The sequence below is a fragment of the Triticum dicoccoides genome, chromosome 3B, assembly GCF_002162155.2.
Source record: "Triticum dicoccoides isolate Atlit2015 ecotype Zavitan chromosome 3B, WEW_v2.0, whole genome shotgun sequence".
In the NCBI taxonomy this organism is placed as follows: domain Eukaryota; kingdom Viridiplantae; phylum Streptophyta; class Magnoliopsida; order Poales; family Poaceae; genus Triticum; species Triticum dicoccoides.
This window is the reverse complement of record NC_041385.1, coordinates 702,881,377-702,889,129: the sequence shown is the minus strand read 5'-3', so window position 1 is coordinate 702,889,129 and position 7,753 is coordinate 702,881,377. Positions and strand designations below refer to the sequence as shown.

General features: G+C 48.5%; 1 protein-coding gene and 1 non-coding gene across 2 annotated transcripts in view; one reads left to right on the top strand and one right to left on the bottom strand.

The window, feature by feature from the left end:
* Nucleotides 1-1,177: 1,177 nt before the first annotated feature.
* TRNAY-GUA lies at nucleotides 1,178-1,262 on the bottom strand. The gene is given in 2 exon segments: nucleotides 1,178-1,213; nucleotides 1,226-1,262. It is a non-coding gene; the product is annotated as a tRNA-Tyr (tRNA).
* A 5,701-nt stretch (nucleotides 1,263-6,963) lies between these two features.
* The window catches only part of LOC119277982 (COBRA-like protein 1), a 7,210-nt gene continuing 6,420 nt past the window's right edge, over nucleotides 6,964-7,753 (top strand). Inside the window, exon 1 of the mRNA XM_037559338.1 lies at nucleotides 6,964-7,105. The gene's annotated coding sequence lies outside the window, so the exon portion shown is untranslated. The remainder of the gene's footprint in view (nucleotides 7,106-7,753) is intronic.

Genomic DNA, 7,753 nt, shown 5'->3' with positions numbered 1-7,753 from the left:
CGCTGTGACATTGCCCATGGAGTAGCCGTCAGAAAACACATAGTAGACTTATTGTGTCATTGTCGATGACTTGAACATACCGTCCGTTGATCAACCTCGACAACCACAAAGTACCCAGTCGAGCCAACAAGGCAACCTAATCGGCCGACGTAGCAAGCCAAGCGGGCAGAAAGACTTGTTCCTAGCCGCAACACAGCGTGGAGACCCGGCTGGTGACGGCGCCACGGCCGAATCCTTCTTCTGTAATAAATGGGCCAGGAGGTTTTTTTCCTCATCCCCCGGCTGGTATCGATATGTCTCTATTGATGAGCTCAAAAAATTATTTCTTCCAGCCTCTGTGATGCACGCAACCTTTTTATGAGTGTTAAGTTTTTTCACCTATATCTATACCAATATAAAAAAAGCCAAAAGGGCAGATCCAATTAATCTCAGCCATCAAATCATGTCAATACAACGAACTAGACTGCTTCAACGAAATTACTCCACGTATGATTTTTGATGTACGATTCACGTCCGACCAAGTGATCCCACCATTGCCGTTGATGCATAGATTTGATCGGAGGGTGATTGAGCAGTGTTGTACAACTTCATATAAGAATTCATTGTACGCCTAGCACTGCTCCTGTTTCAATGTTGAGCGCTCAACACGTTTAGCGTGTAATTAATTCCATGCCAAACATAATGCTAATTACATAATAACACGCAAAAAATATCCTACTTAATATCCACATGCACTTAATATACTTCCAAATTAACGTGCATTGCACATACACATTGACTAGTATTTTTAAGTGTTCCATCACATGCCAAAGCATGGTTTTCAAAGTTTTTTTTTTATGGTATGGAGATTTTGGCCCAAAAGCAGGAGCCGCCCAAAAAAATCGTGGTACATCCCAATCAAGCGGCCCATGAATCGTCATAAGAAGGATCGAAAGAAAGAGGAAATGTAGACAAAAACAATTTCCGACCTGCCGGATTCGAACCATTGACTAGTATTTTTAAGTGTTCCATCACATGCCAAAGCATGGTTTTCAAAGTTTTTTTTTATGGTATGGAGATTTTGGCCCAAAAGCAGACAGGGAGCCGCCCAAAAAAATCGTGGTACATCCCAATCAAGCGGCCCATGAATCGTCATAAGAAGGATCGAAAGAAAGAGGAAATGTAGACAAAAACAATTTCCGACCTGCCGGATTCGAACCAGCGACCTAAGGATTAATCTGCAACACTACAGTCCTCCGCTCTACCAACTGAGCTAAGGTCGGTTTGTGTTGAAATTAAATGATTAAGCTTTATATTCAGAAGAAGCTGTGACAAGGATCCGATCCGTACATAGGATGCACGATTTGTTTTTTTTTAACTTAAGATGCACGACTTGTTGATCAACAGTACTTGAGGAAAACAAAGAGTAAAGAAATGATTGGTGGTCTTCTTGGAATTACATGGGGAGCCCGGGGGGACATTGAGAAAAGGAAATACATTAATTAGGAACCTAATCTACGTTTTGCGGGCCTACAGGAAGCCATAAGCCCATAAAACATGAGTACAGCATGACTACCCCACCAGCTATGCTGCACGCAACGGAGGCAGACCGTGATTTTGACTGAATCTGTTCTCAGTCTACAGGAGGATCTGTGGGTAGTCTGGTGGTAGAGGTGAAAAAGGAAAATCCTATTCTTACGTAAATTGAGGCAAAGACAATCACACAACACTAAGAGCAACTCTAGCAGACCCCGCAAAAATACGACCCGCAAAACGCGTTTGCGGTTTGACGAAGGTCGCGTTTTGCGGGTCAAAGACATGCGCGGCCGAGCAAAACCCGTATCTAAACCTGCATATTTTGAAAAATATATTTTTGCGGCAGAAATTGCATAAACATAGTTCATCACATACTACATAGTTCATTACATGATCAACAAACTACAAGCATAGCTATACTACATACTACGTCAAACTAGTACCAGGGGATCGGATCTGACGGCGGCGAGGTCCCGGCAAACTGGACGACGCCGTGGAGGAGCCGGACGCTCAATCCTCCTCGCCGGAGCTGCACAGATCGACGTACTTCTCCACCTGCTCCGCGCGGATGCGGTGCCACTCGTCAGCCTTCTCGTTGGTGGCGACGTTGTCGGCGACTGCCTGCTGCCACTCGAGGGCTTCGAGCTCCTCGGCGTGGCGCCGGCGCTCCTCCTCCTCGCGCACGCTCCGCTCGGCGATGGCGGCGGCAACGGCGTCGAAGTCCGCGACAAAGTCTTCGGGCCCGACGACTCCGCGGCGGCCGAGCGGAGCGGGCTCCTCCTTCACCGGGACAAAGGCGAACGGCGCCGGTGGCTCCGGCTCCTCCTCCTCGTCCGACCACTCCCTCTTCACGGGGAGGAACCCCGCGGCGGCGGAGTAGGAGGATCCGACGTAGGAAGACCTCGCGGAGGAGAAGGACGCGCGCCGGCGGTCGTACTCCTCCATCTCGCGGCGCTCGAAGCTCGCCGGCGGCGACAGCCCATGGTTGGTCCACTTCTGGGCGCCGCGCTTCCTCGCGCCGTCAGACCGGACGCGCCGCTCGCGCTTCGGGTCCCTCTCACGGTCGAATCTGCTGCCGGAGCCGCGTCCGGAGCTCCACATTCGCCCCCATATGGCGGCTGGAGGCGGGGCGGAGGGTCGCTGGCGGCGAGAAATTGGGAGAGGGGAAAGGGGAATCGGGTGGCTCGCGGCGGCGGAGGGATAGAATTTGGACCCGCAAAAGGGTCGTGGAACCGCACTTATAGTATGCAGGCTGGGGCAAAAAAAAATTGCGGGCGGGGCGAGTATGCGGGCTCTGTTCCGGCCGAAAAATTGGTCCAAGCCCATATACTCGCCGGAATTTTTGCGGGGTCTGCTAAAGTTGCTCTAACCGGCGCGAAAGGCGTGCGCGCCATCGGACCAGGTGATGGCGCCGTACGCGTACCCCTTGCTGGCCCCGGCGCCAGCGAAGCGCACCTCGACGTATTGCATTGCAGCAACTGCAGTCCAGGATCGCTGCGCGCGCGCAAGGTGGCCGGGAAGATCTTGGTGTGCGTCGCCACGGACTCGACGGTGTCGCGGCGGATAAGGAAGCTCGTCGCGGAGGACGCCGGGGCGAGGGGGCTGGTGTTGATCGACGACACAGGCATGGACGTGCCGCCCGACACCGGCATCTTCGCCTTCTCCATGGTGGGCGCCGACTTGGGCGCGCAAATACTCCACTACGTTAACTCTACCAAGTGAGTCACGGAATAAATGGTGTACTGATAGTCGAAAAATGGTGCATAGAAGGAAGTGAAGTGAACGAGAACAGCAGCCGCTGGGGCGACACCTTCACGGACAGGCCCGGCGGCGCCTCGACGGACGCCACATACGTCACGTCGGACTCGGACGGCCCCACGTTCGTGGCGGTGCGCGACACGGCGACAGGCTTCCCGTGAGGTCCTGCGAGGGCGCGCCGCGCGCGCGGGGGCTTGAGAATCTGGCGTCGCTCACGGCGTCGTCGATGGCCTTGAGCAGCGCCGAGCCCGGGCACACGTCCGTGGTGCACACCTTGTACGAGGCCACGCGTGCGGCCGGCGCGCCGCCCTTGGCCGTGCCCCGGGCCAGGCCGTAGTAGCGATCGATGGAGCGATTGATCTGATGCATGCAGCACGATCGAGGGGCCAATTTGTAGCCGGAGTTGTGCACCTGCCTCTTAATTTTTCTACTTTCTTTAACACAAATCCGATTCACCAGAGCTGTGACTGGTCTCACTCTCTCTTTCACTCTCCTTTTTCCTCCGGTGCGGCCGCTTTCCTCCTCACTTCCTTGCACTTGGCCTTACTGTTCCACACAGTGATTCCCATGCTCCCCTCTGAGGCCTTTTGTCCGTGCATGGCCAGATCTGACGAGTGAGCACCGTTGGACTCGATTGCTTGTTGGGCAGTGGTCGATGGTCAGCAAAATGGATAACTAAACAGTGACGGGTCGTAAAGTCGGCCAAGGATCCACCTTTAGTACTCCAGCCTGCATGGCGTCGATCTGACCGGATTGCTTGCTGCTTATTAGCTTTAGTACTCCCTCATCGCTCTAGTACAATGTTTCAGCAGTTTGGTTTCTCACCGCTCTAGTACTCTGCATATTAATTTTGTTTAAGCTTAAGACTTCAACTATCAATATTTGGTTACCAAGTTTTAAGCCTTTAGCACCGCAAAGAAGTTTTCAAGGTGATCATCTGGTTTAAGCTTGTAAAAACCGTGTAAGCTACTAATAAATCTATACTTGAATCATGTCACAACTTGTCTGGGTGGTGTAGTTGGTTATCACGTTAGTCTTGGTTGAACATTAATCCACTTAATCACAGTTAATCGGCTATATGCAATTATGAACCGTCAAAAAAAGTCAGAACAAAAAAGACTAAACCTGTGGTTGAGTTGATTAGGTGGACACAGTGGGAGGAGACATTCCCGTCGACGACGAGGCGCCTACGGTGACTTCGTAAATTTCAATATGATATGCCGGCTCAGTCTCTCGAAGGTGCTCATAGAGGTAGGGTGTGCGTGCGTGCGTTCATAGGGGTGAGTGTATGCGCGTGTGTATGAGCGCTTGTATCTGTACTGCTGCTCAAGAAAAAAACATTTGCCGCCACTAGTTTCGTTATTTTATCCTCCTGAATGCTCCCGGCATAAAAGGGACCAAGGAAGGATACAATCCATGTGTAAACGCTATTAAACTTTTTCATTAGTGCGTGCAAAATTATGTTAATGGGTTACGCAAGAATAGACTTGCTCAAATCATTCATGTTATACTCCTTTGATCATAATCTAATGCCTATGTTCTTGTAGAAAATAAATAGTCAGATGAAAGTGTCCTTCTACTCCCGAGCTCAAATGAGCTCGGCGAACAGTAAAATAAAAAAAATGTACTTTTTTTATAACAAACATTGACAAAAGTTTTAAGTGCTTGCAAAAATTCGTCATGTAATCACATTCTTGTAAGACGTGGTAAAAAAAAGACCAATGCTCCAAAATGCTCTTGAAAGTAGCATTTTCAGAGTATTGATTTTTGTTTTTGCCACGCCTTCTAGGAATGTGATTCGATGACGATTTTTTGCAAGCACTTGAAACTTTTGTCAATATTTGTCACAAAAAATAATCAGATTTATATTTTTTATTTTATTGTTCATCCGAGCTCATTTGAGCTCGGGCTGAGAAACTTTGCGTCCATAGTCAGATTTTTTTTGGGAGAATAGTCAGCCTTCCTCAGTACTTGACCCCTAATTAGTTGGTAACGATGTTAAAAAAAGACATGAATGCGTGGTACCATTAAAAATTATATTAATAATGGTTTTGCAATATTTTTTTATTATGTTTTACTTGCATACTTCCTCCGTTTCAAAATAGATGATTCAACTTTATACTAACTTTAGTATAAAGTTGGGTCATCTATTTTGAAATGGAGGGAGTACTTGTTTACTTAATTGCCGATATCATTTAATAACTACTCTCTTTGTTTAGAAATACTTGTCCTAAAATTTATTATATCTACACTTATTTTAGTTATAGATACATCTATTTTATCCATTTTTAGGACAAGTATTTCTGGACAGAGGAAGTAGAAAAATACGGTTGTGCTGACAAACAACTCACCCTTTCTTCGTTCCTACGGAACGTGTGGCTACCCTGAGAGGCTGAGATACAGAACGAGTACGGCTGCTTCCCCACGGCTTTGTGTACCTCTGCACTGCAGCAAAAAGCCACGGGATTACAGATTGTTCAACGTAGTGGGTCTTGATTTGCAGAAGGCGCCGAGGAAAGCACACATCTGACCGCGCGGTGACCGAGCTTACAGATTGTTGAACATGCTGGGTCTTTGCATCGATCGAGATGAAAATCTTAGTTTCAGATAGATTCCTCGGGGGTGCGGCCATGATTCGCTAAGATTCTTGGTGCGCTAGCCAGCAGCAGCAGAGAAGATGGTGGCACTGGCGCCGGCCACACAGACGGCGTCGTTGTCACGGAGGGAATCGCGCGTCCCGCCCGTGTCCATGCCGCGCCACTTTACCTTCGCACGTCGTCGTCACCGGTGCATGTTACCGCTGCACAAGCCCACGCTCTTCTTCTTCCCCGAAGCTCGAGAGCCATGTCTGCGGTGCTCCTCTTCGCCATGGCCTGGATCATTGGTTCATCAGGTCATGGTTGTTCCTTCGTCTCGGTGTACTTCTTTTTCCTTATCGGGCCGGCTAAAATTTCGAGTAGACCCGTTACTTTTCCCCTCGCTGGCGGCACCGTCCGGTTTCTCTCTATTTTTGATTTTTTTTCCTCGTCCTGTAGCTGCCATTGTCCCTTCCCCTTCTCATCTCTAGCACGCAACCGCGACCAGAGCTTCCCTCCTTTCTTCTTGCTGTTTAGGTGTACAGATGTGGTCGTGCTGTTCGTGTTTCCCTCCTTTCTTCTTGTTCATTAGCCCCACGGCCGCTGACTTGTGAGAATTCTCAGCATGATCTTTGTGTGCTCCCTTTCTTTTACACAGCTATGTTATGGAAAGAAGAACTAAGATTTTCTTTATGATGGCATTGCCACGATGGTTGAGAGGTGTGCTTTTTTCTTTGACGCATCTCCAATACTACCACTCTTTCATTCCCTTTCATGTTTCTCAACTCTCAAGTTACCATTCTGTGCTCTGTGTTCTGTACTTTCAACTCCTAACTAGTAGTATCTGTAACCAAGATTCATTTGGCATGTGTGGGCTTTTGGATTTTTTGAAATTCAGCTGCTATGTATGCACGGGCCGTTCAGATTTTGTCTGGAGGTGTTTGGTTCTCAGCTGCAATTCGTCTTCGTTTGAATTTCTGGCTCTCCGATCTGATCTTTGCGCGGAGATTCGCGCTTGGAGTTGGTTTTTTTCATGCCGGGTGCGCTCTAGTTTCCGGGCCAGCCCGTTAGCTCGCTGCCTTTTCCACTTCTATTTTTAATTTTCCTTTTAATCTCTCCCCATTTCTCGTTAGGCGGCACCGAAAGGATGGGAGTCCTTGCGATTTCTTCTTCCTCCATGGCCAATCCGAGCTCTCCCTCTTCTCCATCTTCAACATTTCCGCTCCAGTGATTGTGATTTCGGTTGGTGTGTAGTGGTTTGTCCTTGTCTTCTCCCTTTCCCTGTTCAATTTTGGTGTTCCTGTCCCTTCCAGATCTCGTAGTTTGGCTCGATCCCCTGACGTTTGATGTGGATGAAGGTGCACGTATTTTGATTCCCCTGGGCCTTTTGTGGTAGATGTAGTGGTATGTGTTTGGATCCCCCAGGCGTTTTGATTCTACTAGCACATTTGACGTAGATGTATGTGTAGATGGTTGATCGCCCTGGCCTTTTTTGTTGTTAGATGTAGTAGTGGGTATTTGATTCCCCTGGGCGTCTAATTCCCCTTGCCCGTTTTGATGTAGATGTATGTCTAGTGGCTTGATTCCGCTGGAGTAGCAAATATGAGCTCTACCTCATTCTCCCATTGTCTCTGTGGATGTAGGTGTTTGATTCCTCCTGGCTAGGTTTTGATTTCAGTGTGGATTTGTGGTCTGTCGGTGGGGGTTGTGCTTCTTCATGTTGATTATTGTGATAATTCTTTCTGAAATTGTGATCTAGTTAAGTGGAGTGCAGGTAGTGTTTTAGCCAAACCTCCCCCCTCTGAACTCATCTATTTAGTCATATATATGAAGCAACCAAATCTCTTTGGATGTGTGTGTGTGTGTGTGTGTGTGTGTGTGTGTGTGTGTTTGCTGGTTTGCCT